The sequence below is a fragment of the Sinohyriopsis cumingii genome, chromosome 11 (assembly GCF_028554795.1).
Source record: "Sinohyriopsis cumingii isolate HCF-2022 chromosome 11, ASM2855479v2, whole genome shotgun sequence".
NCBI lineage: Eukaryota > Metazoa > Mollusca > Bivalvia > Unionida > Unionidae > Sinohyriopsis > Sinohyriopsis cumingii.
Genome location: NC_142971.1, coordinates 49,042,773 through 49,056,579, shown reverse-complemented (window position 1 = coordinate 49,056,579; position 13,807 = coordinate 49,042,773). Strand labels below are relative to the sequence as shown.

The 13,807-nt window shown below is 33.3% G+C and overlaps 2 protein-coding genes across 3 annotated transcripts in view; one reads left to right on the top strand and one right to left on the bottom strand.

Moving 5' to 3' along the window:
- Positions 1–13,807, top strand: part of LOC149788414 (stabilin-2-like) — a 495,609-nt gene that overhangs the window by 206,563 nt on the left and 275,239 nt on the right. The gene's annotated exons all lie outside the window — the stretch shown is intronic.
- The window catches only part of LOC149788415 (sex peptide receptor-like), a 131,522-nt gene that overhangs the window by 80,778 nt on the left and 36,937 nt on the right, over positions 1–13,807 (bottom strand). For both annotated transcript variants that reach the window (XM_089974376.1, XM_089974377.1), the window contains exon 2: positions 8,412–8,468. The gene's annotated coding sequence lies outside the window, so the exon portion shown is untranslated. The remainder of the gene's footprint in view (positions 1–8,411; positions 8,469–13,807) is intronic.

Here is a 13,807-nt window from a genome sequence, read left to right as displayed (position 1 = left end):
TTTTATCAAGGCCTACTTAAGCAAAATTTGCCATTTTTATCAAGGCCTACTTAAGCAAAAATTGCCATTTTTATCAAGGCCTACTTAAGCAAAATTTGCCTGTTTTATCAAGGCCTACTTAAGCAAAATTTGCCATTTTTATCAAGGCCTACTTAAGTAAAATTTGCCATTTTATCAAGGCCTACTTAAGCAAAATTTGCCATTTTTATCAAGGCCTACTTAAGCAAAAATTGCCATTTTTATCAAGGCCTACTTAAGCAAAATTTGCCATTTTTATCAAGGCCTACTTAAGCAAAAATTGCCATTTTTATCAAGGCCTGCTTAAGCAAAATTTGCCATTTTTATCAAGGCCTACTTAAGCAAAATTTGCCATTTTTATCAAGGCCTACTTAAGCAAAATTTGCCATTTTATCAAGGATGCACACAAAGTATTACAAGGACATTCAAGAGAAATTATTTTGTTGACTCATTTTGGTTTATGTATGTTTTTTAATTATCTCCCAGAGATTCAGAGACTTGTGTTGTAACTGTTATACACCTTTTATAATTTGTGGTTAAATTTGTTGGTCATTTCTGTATATGGATGTTGCTGGTGCCATGTGAAAAGAGTCTTCAAGCCATTTCCATCAATGTGGCATTTGAAATAATTTAGAGAAATGGAAATCTGATCACCAAGACTAGCTTTAGGAGATATTCCTTCAAATTATTTTCATACATATGCTGGTTAACAAATCTTGTATGAAATACAGGATTATTTTTAGTCAGGAAAGAAGACAATGAACAGATTTGGGTCAGACTGCCCATCTGCCTCCCACCAGTTATCTTGAAATAAAAACACTAATGTGCAGAGAATTTATTATAATTCTGATGCCAGCCTGGTTTATAGTTTATGTGCTCTGATATGGATAGAACAAAGTTTATACATTTACAGAGTTAGGCATGCAGAGTCAGCAGAAATCATTCCCACAGTTTATTCACCAGTCATAAGGTGGAACATATTATGTTGATATGCTGGACATCTGCATGGCCATCTGTCTGTCACCAATTTCATTTCTGAGCAGTAACTCAGTTTTGCATCAGTTACTTTGAGAATGGCTTACACTTGCATTAAGGAAAAAAGCCCATGATTTTCGGGTCAAAGGCCATGGTCACTGTTTGAAAGAAAAAATCATGTTTTTGCACAATAATATTAGTTCTTCATCACAGGTCTGAAACAGACTTTATGAATGGCTTTCATTTTGGATAAGGAAGAAATCTATTGATTTGGGGTTAAAGGTGAACATCACTTTAGTTGAAAGAAGAAAAGTGATTTCTTCATATAAATTTGAGTTATGTATGCAGAGGATTGTTAAGTATGGGGTAGGCATACAATATGCTATTCATTGTTACTCATGTTTTATACTTGTGAATTGTCTTGTGAACCCTGCCTAATAAGACTGGTTACATGGGCCGGAGCCAGACCCGGCCAGACTATCTGGCGCCCTAGGCAAGGTTAGATTCTGGCCCCCCCCCCCCGAAAATATCAATTTCAAAATTTATAAACAATACGTTTTTTTAAAAATGTGTCCCCTGAAATCAGCGCCCTAGGCAGCTGCCTAGTTTGCCTATATGGTAGCGGCCGGCCCTGCTGGTTACTAACAGGCTGTGATGCAACACATAATTTCCCTGTACCTAAAAGAAACCACACAAGGAAAATATCTTGACCCCTATCGGCAGGCACTGTTCTGAAGGCTATATCTCCATTAAAAAAGCCCACAGGAATATAGAAAGTCAATCTGTTACACTATTGAAAATGTAAAGATCTCATACACACAAGTTAAAGACAGCTTAAATCAATAGGAAGGTCAAAGATTTATTATTTCTATAATTCAAGCCACTGGCCTGTATTACAATAAAATTCCTACTAAAAGGTTTGCATTTTAGAGTACAGTACTTCAAGTATGGTTGTCATAGAAACCTTGGACATTGTTTCAACATCAATCTTCCTAAATTTTTCTGATGATGGACTAGTATACCAAGGTTTATACAAATATTTTGTTTCCAAGATCTTAATAACTTTTATGAAAGAAAGTGCACCATGTCCATGCACAATTTGTATAATTAATAGTTACCTATTTCATTAATAATTAATTATAAGGTTAATTGTTTTGGGAAATAAAAGTTAAAAAAATGGAAGTCTATAGCAGTGATGCCATCATATATATGTCTGTCTATAATACGCTTATGGCTAGGACATCTTAATACCATCTCATGCATAGATATTTCTCAGCATACAACTTGTATTCCTAATAACACATAGGGATTCTGCTGACAGATCTTCCTGTTGATGTGAATTTTGATACAAAATCATTCACTCCTTGAGAACATTAATGACTGAAAAGTATTATCATAATATTGCCAAGATTTTGAGAAATCTAGACAAATCCAAATCAAAACAATGATTTTTGTTTGTGTGTTGCCAATGTAATTTGGCCTCCTGTATAGCAATCACATCATAACATAGCAATTTACATGGTATTCGTCATGATCTGTTTGTAACAATTTATATCAGATTGTGAATCAGAACATCGAACCACCTTGAATATTTGGAACACCTCTCACTCATGCAGAAGCTCTTTCAAACATCAATGTTTATCTTTCCCTTTTTGTTGGTAAATTAATTTGAATTTGAACTGTACTGACTAGCTGATAATTGTTCTTGTATAGAGTATTTAAGCAACACAGTCTTTGTTCCATCCCACCTCACTCACATTCATATATAATTATGCTTTCCTGTGTAAGAATTCTGCATTAGGACGTTTTGTCTTCACAAATTGAACGTCATAAAGTTATCTGCATATCTGTGTTGTTGTTTTGATTTAAGCTGCTAATATTGATTTCACTCATATCGAGTTTAATAACAGTATACATCTCATTGTACATATTGAAATTGACACCAGATAGCACATTTTTGTACAATGTTAGGACTTATAAAGAAGGATATAAGAATCACAAAATATCAATGTAAGGCATATCCAGGGACTTCATTTCAATTTTTTAGGGGGTGGGGCAAAACTTGACAGGCTTGTTAATTTTTGTATATAGGCAACAGCAACTTTACATTTTACAGCAAATGCAAATTTGGGGGTGGGGGTAAATGCCCCCTGCCCCCCCCCCAATGACATCTCTGGGTGTATCTTGTCTAAATGTTTTGAGATTAGGCTACTGCTAAATCAGAAAAGATCTGTACATATTCTTGATCTATGTGAAACATTTTTAAACAGTAATATAAATGATGGATTACTTGATGTTAAAAGTTATCAGTTTGAAATAAAAGATAGACATGGTAAAGAGAGAGGTGGGACTCTTATCAATAATGCAGACACCATTAGACATAAAAAAGAAATGATCTTGAAACTAACACTAATCAAACGTTAATGGATAAAAGTAAATTTGACACAGACAAAGCTGTTCTTATACGCTTTGGCTATAGACCCCCAAATTTTTAAGATGTGTGGATTAAAATGTTGTTTATCTCATTAACCTGAAACAGCAGTAAGTGGTGATTTTAATATACACTTCTTAAAAAAAAAACACTCCTCATAATTGGTTGGACTGCTTCCAAGGTATTAATTTCATTCAGGTCATAGACATACCAGCTATATCGTGGAACTTTAAATGGCCATATATACACATATTAAATGGTCATATATATACATATTAAATGGTCATATACACATATTAAATTTCCATATATACACATTAAATGGCCATATATACACATATTAAATGGTCATATACACATATTAAATTTCCATATATACACATTAAATGGCCATATATACACATAGTAAATGGTCATATATAAACATATTAAATTTCCATATATACACATTAAATGGCCATATATACATATATTATATGGCCATAGATACACATATTAAATGGCTATATATACACATATTAAATGGCAATATATAAACATATTAAATGGTCATATATATACACATTAAATGGCCATATATACACATATTAAATGACCATATATACATAGGAAATTGCCATATATACATATTAAATGGCCATATATACACATATTAAGTGGCCATAAATACACATTAAATGACCATATATACACATATGAAATTGCCATATATACATATGAAATTGCCATATATATGCATATTAAATGGCCATATATATATATATATTTCAATGGCCATGCAAAAATAAGCAATACAATTACAGCTATCAGAAACAGGAAATATAAATGCTGCTGAAAATCATTCAAATTGTACAAGAAACAAAAAATAAATTTTGTTATATCTTATTGATATTTTTTTATTGAAATGTCAATGATATTACAATCACAAAATATCACTATATTTTTAGAATTTTTGACAAACTCTCAGTGAAATTTCAATCACAATTTCCCACTGATATTTTCAGAAATGATGGCAGAATCGGTGAAATTTCAATTACAAAATTTAACTGATATTTTCAGAAATTTTGTTTAAATCTCCTAAAATACCATAATTTTAGTGAAAAAGGACAGTTGAGTGAATGTCAAGAAATGTTCATTGATTTTGCTGACATTTAAGTCACATTTTCACTAGGGTATGATTTTTGTAGAGCATATTTTAATTATATAGGAAGCCAACAAAATTACAACAAAATTAGATTCATCTATGCTTGTACTACCAGATATTAATTTTCTGATCATGTTTACATTTTCGCTTCTTTTTGGTCATGTCTTTGTTTTTAAACATCTGTGGAAATAAATTAAAGAAAACTGACATACATGTGTTTCTTCAAATTTTGTATGAGTATATATTCATCCTTCCACATCAGCTACACTGACATATACATGTACTCTAACTCCCACCAATATTTCTACAGTGTATTTGAATCAGATAGTATAGGTTATTAATTCTTCAGAGAGCATTTTCCATGATGCTATAATACACGAGCCTGCTTTCCATATGGAAACAAGTGCATATGGATAAAAGTTGCAACTTTATTCCATATGGAATTTTCACTTGCTGTGAAGTACTTATGAAATTGATATGAAATAAGTTGTCTGATTCCATAAGTTTTTCAGTCCATATCTCTTCCATACGGATTCCATAAGTATTCCATACGGAATCCATGAGAAATTTCTGTACGGGGTCCCTCGAAGGGACTGACATTCTCGTAGACTAAAAGAATTTCCAGGAATTTTGTGTAAGACCATTTTCTTCTTTTAGTTGCTGAGTACTGAATCCATCTCTGACATTCATTAGTGATAACAACATTTTTTAAAAGGTGTGATGGACATTTTAAATGTCAGATTGACACCATTTTCTTTAGGACCATAAACACAAAAGTATTAGAAAATAATTTTTTCCCACTTTTTCCCACTTGGTTTCATTGTATTCTGTTTATAGTTTTACTGTCTGTGATCATGTGACTTTGAACTAGCTTAAGCAGAGCATGACAATGTGGTTGCTAATTTCACATTTTGATCCTGTCATCGTGGTTGGCTGGCTTCATTGTTTGAAATTTGTTTATACTATGTGTGAGCAAAAGTAATTCCAGAAGGATTAAAGGCGACAGACTAGGGCTTGTTTACCAAAGAGTTCAGTCAAAATGAAACAATAAGCATTACGTTGATTCACTTTGTAAGGGTCGCTCTGCTTCATTGCTTATGGATTAAAATCTATATCATCTGAGATAAAAAGTAATTTGGACAAGATTAAAGATGTTGAATACGGTGGATTGCTAAGGAGATCAAGTGGCATAAAACTGGGTTGGTTTGACTTTGGATTTTAAAATTTTGAGAAGTTTTAGTGTGCCAGTGCAAAAAAAATAAAAAATTCAAGCAGCCAAAATAGGAGATGAATATCAGTGATGGTTGGAAATGGGAATCGTATTGAACGCTGACAAGTTTAAAGGGACATAAATATGCTTTTTTACTCTTCCTGTAAACCTGATTTTAAAGCCTTGTAAAGTGGAAAGAACTACATTGCACATCATGCAGAAACCCATCTCATTAAATCATATTAGCCATGACAACAAATACGTCATTACTGAAATCCATGTTCACTGAATCAGCATAAAGTTACACGTGCCAATAAACTATTTGCCATCTTTATAGCAAAAGATAATCTCCTGTTTCTGGTAGCAGATCATTTTTCAGATCTAGTAGCCATATTGAGGGTTAGCCTTTTTAATGAAGGACCAAACAGACAACACAAGAATTCTTTTGATGAAAATCTCGTGTCAAAATGATTTTTCGATTTAAGAAGAGTAGCAAAGACAAGATTTTCAAGAAGGCCACATATTGAATATCAGATCAGCACCATTTTCTTTAGGAGTAACTAGTTTTAAGTCCTCTTTAAAAAAAATCATGTCAGTATGACATTCCATTCTGGAGTATTGATAACAAGATTTTGAAGATGGCTGCTGTGGTGTCCATTTTGGATGTCAAATCAGCACCATTTTGTTTAAGACTAACTGGATTTCATAAGTCTTTTTTGAAAACCTGGTGTTGATATGACCACCCATTTGGCAGAAGTAGTGATAACAGTAATAAAGTTTGAAGATGTCTGATGTGGTTACAAATTTGGATGTCAGATTTTCATTTACAACCAACTATACATACTAAGAAGTCTGTAGTAATACCTCATGTCAATATGACCATCCCTTCAGTAGTAGCGACAATACAATTTTCAACATCCACACTCAGGTTGCCACATTGGATGTCAGATAGGCACAAACAAAATTCATTTAGTACCAACTGGACATCATAAGAAGTCTTTTGGAGAAAATCCCGCATGAAAATGACTTTCTGTTTTTGGAGTTGCAATAACAAGATTTTCAAGTTGGCAGCCATGATGGTGATATTGAACATCAAATTAGCAAAATTTTCATTCAGGACTTCAACATCAAAAGAAGTCTCATAGTGAAAACCCTATGTCGATATGATTATTTTTTCACATTTTTAAGATGGCCACAGTAGTGGCTAGATTGGATTTCTGACCAGCACCATTTTCAGTTAGGACCAACTACATCATGGGATGAATATGTGCATAATGTTTCATGACTACTGGTATTCTTAATATTTAGGAGTAGTAGAGATAAGGAACTTATGCTAATGGACAGATAGATGATGGACAGATGACAGATAGATGACCATTGCATAAGGTCCACTGGTCAATGATGGCTTTAAGATGGACCCTGGAAACTAAAAACCTATTTCTATTGTTCCTGCCAGTTGTGCTTCATTATCAGAAATCTATCAGATTATGATTGACTATTTGAAATCATTCTCACACTTTCACAATAAACAGTCAGCATTTCATAAGGGTCATGAATGCCAAAAAGCTTTATCAAAACTTACAAACTATTGGCTGCACTGTATCAACATCAGGAACCTTGTGTGCATATTATTTCTAGACATTGGAAGGTTTCTGACTTTGTCAATCATGATAGTCTATTGTATCACTTAAAATGCTATAAATTTGATACTAAACTAGTTTTCATATTATCATTATGACAGGACACAAATATTGCCATTGGAAATGTTGAACCTTGCTCATTGGAAATTAATCAATGTGTTTCGTGTGCTCTATTTGAGGCCCATTGCTCATTCCTATTTTTACCAGTGACCTTCCTCTACGGACAGAGCACTCAAGAACAGACTTGTTTATAGATGATGTTACTATTAACAGCTTTATGTCATGTTGCAATCATTATAAATGTTCTGCTAGACTCTAATATAAGAAATATTGAGACATGGTCAAAACAAAACAAAATGGTTACAAATGAAACAAAAATAAAATGAAGTGTTACAGCCTCATCAAAGAAACATTCCACTTCTGAGAAAATTTAAATTTGGCAATAAATGGTAAACTCGTTGAAAATATTAGGGAAGAAAAACTTTTAGGAGCGATAGATGAACAATTGATCAAAAGTGGAATTAACATGTTGACTATGTCTACAGCTTTCTATCAAGTAAACTAATTATGTGAATTAAGATTAAGGAGTACCTATCCAGCCAAACTAGAACACTAATACAATGCCTACATTTTGGCAGTTATTGACTATTGTTTGAGGGGCCCAGAGTGGCCGAGTGGTCTAAAGCATTTTCCGTTATGGATCACTACCATCTCACCTCTGTCTGTGTGGGTTTGAGTCTCGGATTCAGCCAACGTGGGTATGTGAGAAAGCTTGCCAGTAGCTTCTCGTGGGTCACTGGTTCTTTCTGGGGTTTTCCTGGGTTCTTCCTCCACCATTAATACTGGTCGCCATGTATAGCCTATCATGTGCTGAAAAATGGCATTAAACCCTACAACAACAACAACAACAACAACTATTGTTTGACAATATGGGGAAACTGCTTCAAGAGTCAGCTAGAAAGAATAAACAAGATACAAAAGATAGTAGCTTGCCTTAAATTCTGGATGCTTCTTTTGGCACACGTACTATCTAGCATTCTTTTCCATGAACTGAAATGGATTAAATTAAATGTCAGATTTTAGAAGACAGTACATGGCTACAAATGCAAGAACTGTTTGATAATATAGGCACTATGTTTTATAGTTAACCTTCCAAAAAAAACAATAATGAAGAAGTTTGTAGTTTTAAATAGTTTGCAATATAAGGATATGGAATTCTTTGGCTACATCAGTTAGATCAGTCTCTTCTGTTGAAAGTTTTGAAGAAAAATATCAAAAATATTTCAAGCTTGAATTTGGTTGATTTCTACATGTCATTATATATTTTGTAACATTACTGCTTGTATTCTAGCTGTTTTGTCTTTTGTGCATGCTAACATGTCTTGTTTTTCAATCTAATTGACATATCCATTGTCTAGTTAAATCATGATTGCTTGATTGTTCCTTTGTTAAACATTTAGACTATGCTTTTACTATACACATTTCGTTGGTAAGATTCATGTGTGTAGACATTTAGAATGTAGATGTGAGCCTGAAGGGATACCAGATACATCTGCATTCTAAATGAGTTACCCTTATTAAATAATAAATTATTATTATTATTATTATTATTATTATTATTCACAGGCTGGCTAAAATTGTTTGATTGTATTGAACGAAATTAATGATGAAGTGGAGTCAAATTATATTTATATACAAATTTATGTATGTATATGGTACTCTCTTTCACTTTTGTTTAGGACAGTACTGAAAATTGAATATGTAAATAGAAGTGATATTTTATTATCCCTCTGTCAAGTCCCATAACAACAAATTGCTTCCAGACCATTTCCATCACAGATAATGGAAATATAATAATACAAGACAGAATTTAGAATTAGATTCACTATTGTTTTTAGTGATCTTGTTCAGTTTGTATGAATACAACAATTTTTGGCAGGTCATGAAACTAATTGAGTGTAAATGGCATAATATCTATTTATATCACAAGGGTGACATCTTAACTTCAGTTGTTTATAATTATGTTAGTTATGCAAGTCAGACATTATTATGAAATCATTTCCAGAGGTGTACATTACAAGTAGTTTTGTAACTTGTATGTGGTCAACATGGACTAGTGGACAAAAATAACATTTCATGGTTAAAACATACGACCGTCTTAATGCAGTGATACTCCGGTGTGTTGTTCAGTGCTCAGAGATTTACAAAGGTTAATTATAAAGTTGTTTTTAACAAGTTGGGAAGTATCTGCCTGGTTGTCACTATAATGACAATACATGGTTTGCTATGTTTTTACTGTTTGCAACATTTGCAGACAACTTGTGGTAAGAGTTTGAAGTTGAGGGTCTTTTCTGAGTGCTCTGGCAAATATATAACTAATAATCAATTACAAGGTGTATACATTATGGGGAGCCACAGTAACTTGGTTGGTTCCAGGATTGAAACCAAGGTCATGGGTTTTGATACCCATTAAGGCCGTCTTGGGTTGGCCACTTTGGTGTATCCTTGGGTACAGAACTTCAATCTCCTCAATATGATATAATCAAAGCCAAAAAACCCAGATATACGATATCCCAGATATATATATTATAGAGCTAAATATAGTTATTTCAGGTGATATGGTATTTATATTTAAGTTTTAGAAGAGAAGATATATTTGTATATAGATTTAATAAATTGCTTTGATAAATTTAATAATTGTATATAATTGAGGAGTACATTTACTGTTAAATTTAGGGGCTGTGATTCATGTTAAATATGGTATTATCAGGAGCCGGCAATGATGTTAGGTTACAGTCCAGGCTGAGAAATTGAAACAAAGGTCAGTATGGCAGTTGGGTTATGTGTTTGTAAAGCTAATAAAATCAATGATGGCTGGTTTCCCTTATTGCTCAGACATTAAATTAGTGATCAGTTGTTGGGAAATTTTAATCTCTTGTAGTTAATATAAAGTGCTCAAAATAGAGTTGGGTAGTTAAAGTTTAATTTGGAATTAATTAGCTCATTAGGGTAAATTTTACAAGTAATTTCCCATTTAATATACATGTAATAATTTTGGGAAATTGTAATATACATTATCAGTTGCAAAAGTGTGTGTGAAGGGTGGATACATGGCTTTCTTTGGATTGTATATTTAAATATGGGGCATTTCAGTATGTACACTAGAGTAGGATAAAGGGTCTCAATTGAATAGCACAATTGGACCATAAGCTTAACTCTAGAAAAGGTCTTCTGGGAATGCTTTCTCTGAATTCTGTTAGGGTTGTTTATAAGGCCATGCTTGTGACTAGTCCCCTTAGCACTGTTACATCAAGATAGGCACTACCGCATGTACCTACAAATGGAGATTTTGCATATGAAAAGCCCTGCACTAAAGCAGCATGTGAAATTCTGTGTTGGAATGCACCCAGAAGTATATGTCCAGTTAATTGGAAGCAAAATAATAAATAGACCACTTGCACAATAGTTGATAATCACAGGTAAATAGACCACTTGCACAATAGTTGATAATCACAGGTAAATAGACCACTTGCATAATAGTTTATAATCACAGGTAAATAGACCACTTGCATAATAGTTGATAATCACAGGTAAATAGACCACTTGCACAATAGTTGATAATCACAGGTAAATAGACCACTTGCATAATAGTTGATAATCACAGGTAAAGTGGGTTATCAGATTATTTCGTTGACTGAGTGTGAGGCTTAGGATGTATGCCTTGTTTGTGAAGGCCATAGTGGACTATTTTAACCAAAATTGTGATCCACTGGTTACATACTACTGTGTCTGATAATACAGATACTATGGAAATCAACTTTGATGAAGGATTCTCTGAATCTGAGGACATAATGTATCCTACAGTGTACTGGAACCTAGTGCCAGCCGAGACAATTTTACCTGATTCGGGCTGTGTCTCCCCCATACAGCTTCAGGAAACATTCAAGGATCCATTTGATGATTTTACAGTTCTTTCATTTATAATCCTGTGGAGAACCTTATTATTCCACCAGGATTGGTAGTACATCAACAATAAGACAGTCTGGCAGACACAAAAACAACCACAAACCTATATAATGATGTAGTATAATTCTTTTTATATAGGAAAAATACAACAGCTATCATGGAATAAAGACAGGATAAGGAAATACACTGTATATATTCACTTTATAAGTCTAGTCAAACTGCAAACAACAAAGATCCAGATCTGCATAGCAGATCAAGGTCTTTGTTGTTTATAATATGTATACTGATTACGCCTAACAAACTGCACAGACCCAGATCTGTTGGTGCATTATGTGACACCATGTCTTGGTCTGTGCAGTTTATAGATGGACTCAAAAAGCAAGTATATACTGTACCGGTAGTTGCTTGAAAAGGTAAGAAACCCAGGATACCTTGAAGGCAAATTTGTCAGTCAACCATTTAGATATATCAGTGATTGAAATGGTACCATTCAGCAAGAACCTCTTTAAATTACAAATGCTGTAATGAATGATTTGTAAACAATATATTAATTTAAAAACTGGTGGATCTCCCTGTTCATAAACAATTCTCAGGTGATGAATTAAATGAGCATATTTCCTCAAAACTTGGCAAAGAAAAATCCACCAAAATAAGTTTACAATTCATTTTAAATGAATTAGATAAACTTGATTTGAAAACTACTATGGGTCGATATGATATTAATTTACATTAGCACCAAATTTCTAAAACTTTGTCTCGAGTGATTGCACCATCCCATAGGCAAAACAAAATGTGTTTCTGGTAAACCGACCATCCATGTTTTTCGATGCCAACCCTGGCACTTTTTTCCTCCATGGTAACAAAAAAATTATATATACTAATCATTATAATATATTTGATGTTAAATTTTTTTTAAAATCCCTATATGCTTATCCTAATATTCAAACCTGTCTAATAGGAAATGCACAGATTTTTTGTTTTTGGCTTTGTGTATATCTTTAATCTACTGGTAAATATTACTCCCCAAAGTAACTCCAATGATGAAGGAAGAAAATATTTCTGATACAAAACAACTGTAGACCAAGGTAACTTTGGAGCTACAGTGTTTCTTGACCTTGCAAAGGTTTTTGACATTGTTAACTCTTTGAGACTCTTTTAATTTTCACCCAAAATGGGGGTTGGAAACAAATGGATGCATCCAAATCACTTGCTTATGTGAAAGAGTTTTGTTTAGCCAGATGCTTAGGCGTATAAAGGATGCTAATGGCAATTTCTCCTGCACATGTGCAAAAGGGTGAAAATTGGACTTCTTTTTGGCACAGTTGACCCACAATTTTCATGTCATGACTCCATTTTACTCCATATCTCAAACATATCCTACCGTTTGCAGACAATAATCAGTCTGGACCAATAGATCTAAGGTCAAATGTGTAAAATCCAGAAACAAACTCCTGTTTTAAAACTGACATTTTTTGAGGTACAAAAAAGTCTGGTCTCAAAAATGTTTTTTTCCCCTGCTGTATATTTTAATGCCAGTAGAAAATGTACATTATTTGGTATGATTGCCGAACTCTATATTTCTCCTTTTCTCCAATACCATACTTTGGTATATCATAAATGATGTTAATGTTACAGAGGTTGGAAGTAGGGTACAACCTTATGACTGTAAATGTGACACATGGGGTTAATGAGTTAGTCTAAAAAGTCCTGCTGGAAAAGCCTATAATATATCAAATTAACCACAAAAATTTCTCTTGCTTGCAATCCAATCCTGCAGGCATACAAGTTTATATTTTAAATAAATTTTCAGATGAAAAAACTCATGAAGTCACACAAAGGTCAATAGTTGGAGCATTACTCCTTCTGCTTTACAATTTACCAGATCAAATTAAGATATGCACTGCTAACATGTTTGCTTGCTACAGGCCATTATATAACATTGGATCAACTTGCCACCAACTTAAATCAGGATTAGCTTACATAAACAACTAATGTAATCAAAATGATATGATGAGATAAATGCAACCAAGTTAAAAGTCATGATTATTGTAAGTCAAATTTTGGTAAAAACTGGGAAAGAAAACAAAGATTCCACGTACATGTAATGTTATAGACCTTTTTCGGGAAGTCGAATGTGGGGTTTTCCACTCCAATAATAAACGCATGCGCAATCAACGTAGGGCAACTTTTAAGCGATTGTCATGAACATAATGTATGTTCGTGAAGAAAGTTTCAAACAAATTTTTCAATGTTTGACATCTGTACACCCTTCACAGAAATAGTGTGTTTAAAAATCATGAGTAAATAGTTAAGTAGCCTGCCTAAAACAGAAAAGTAGATATGACCACAAAAAGCATCAGAGAGGACCAGGGCATCGGACAAGATTTGTGGGCCCTAGGAAAAATTATGCAATAGGCCCCAAT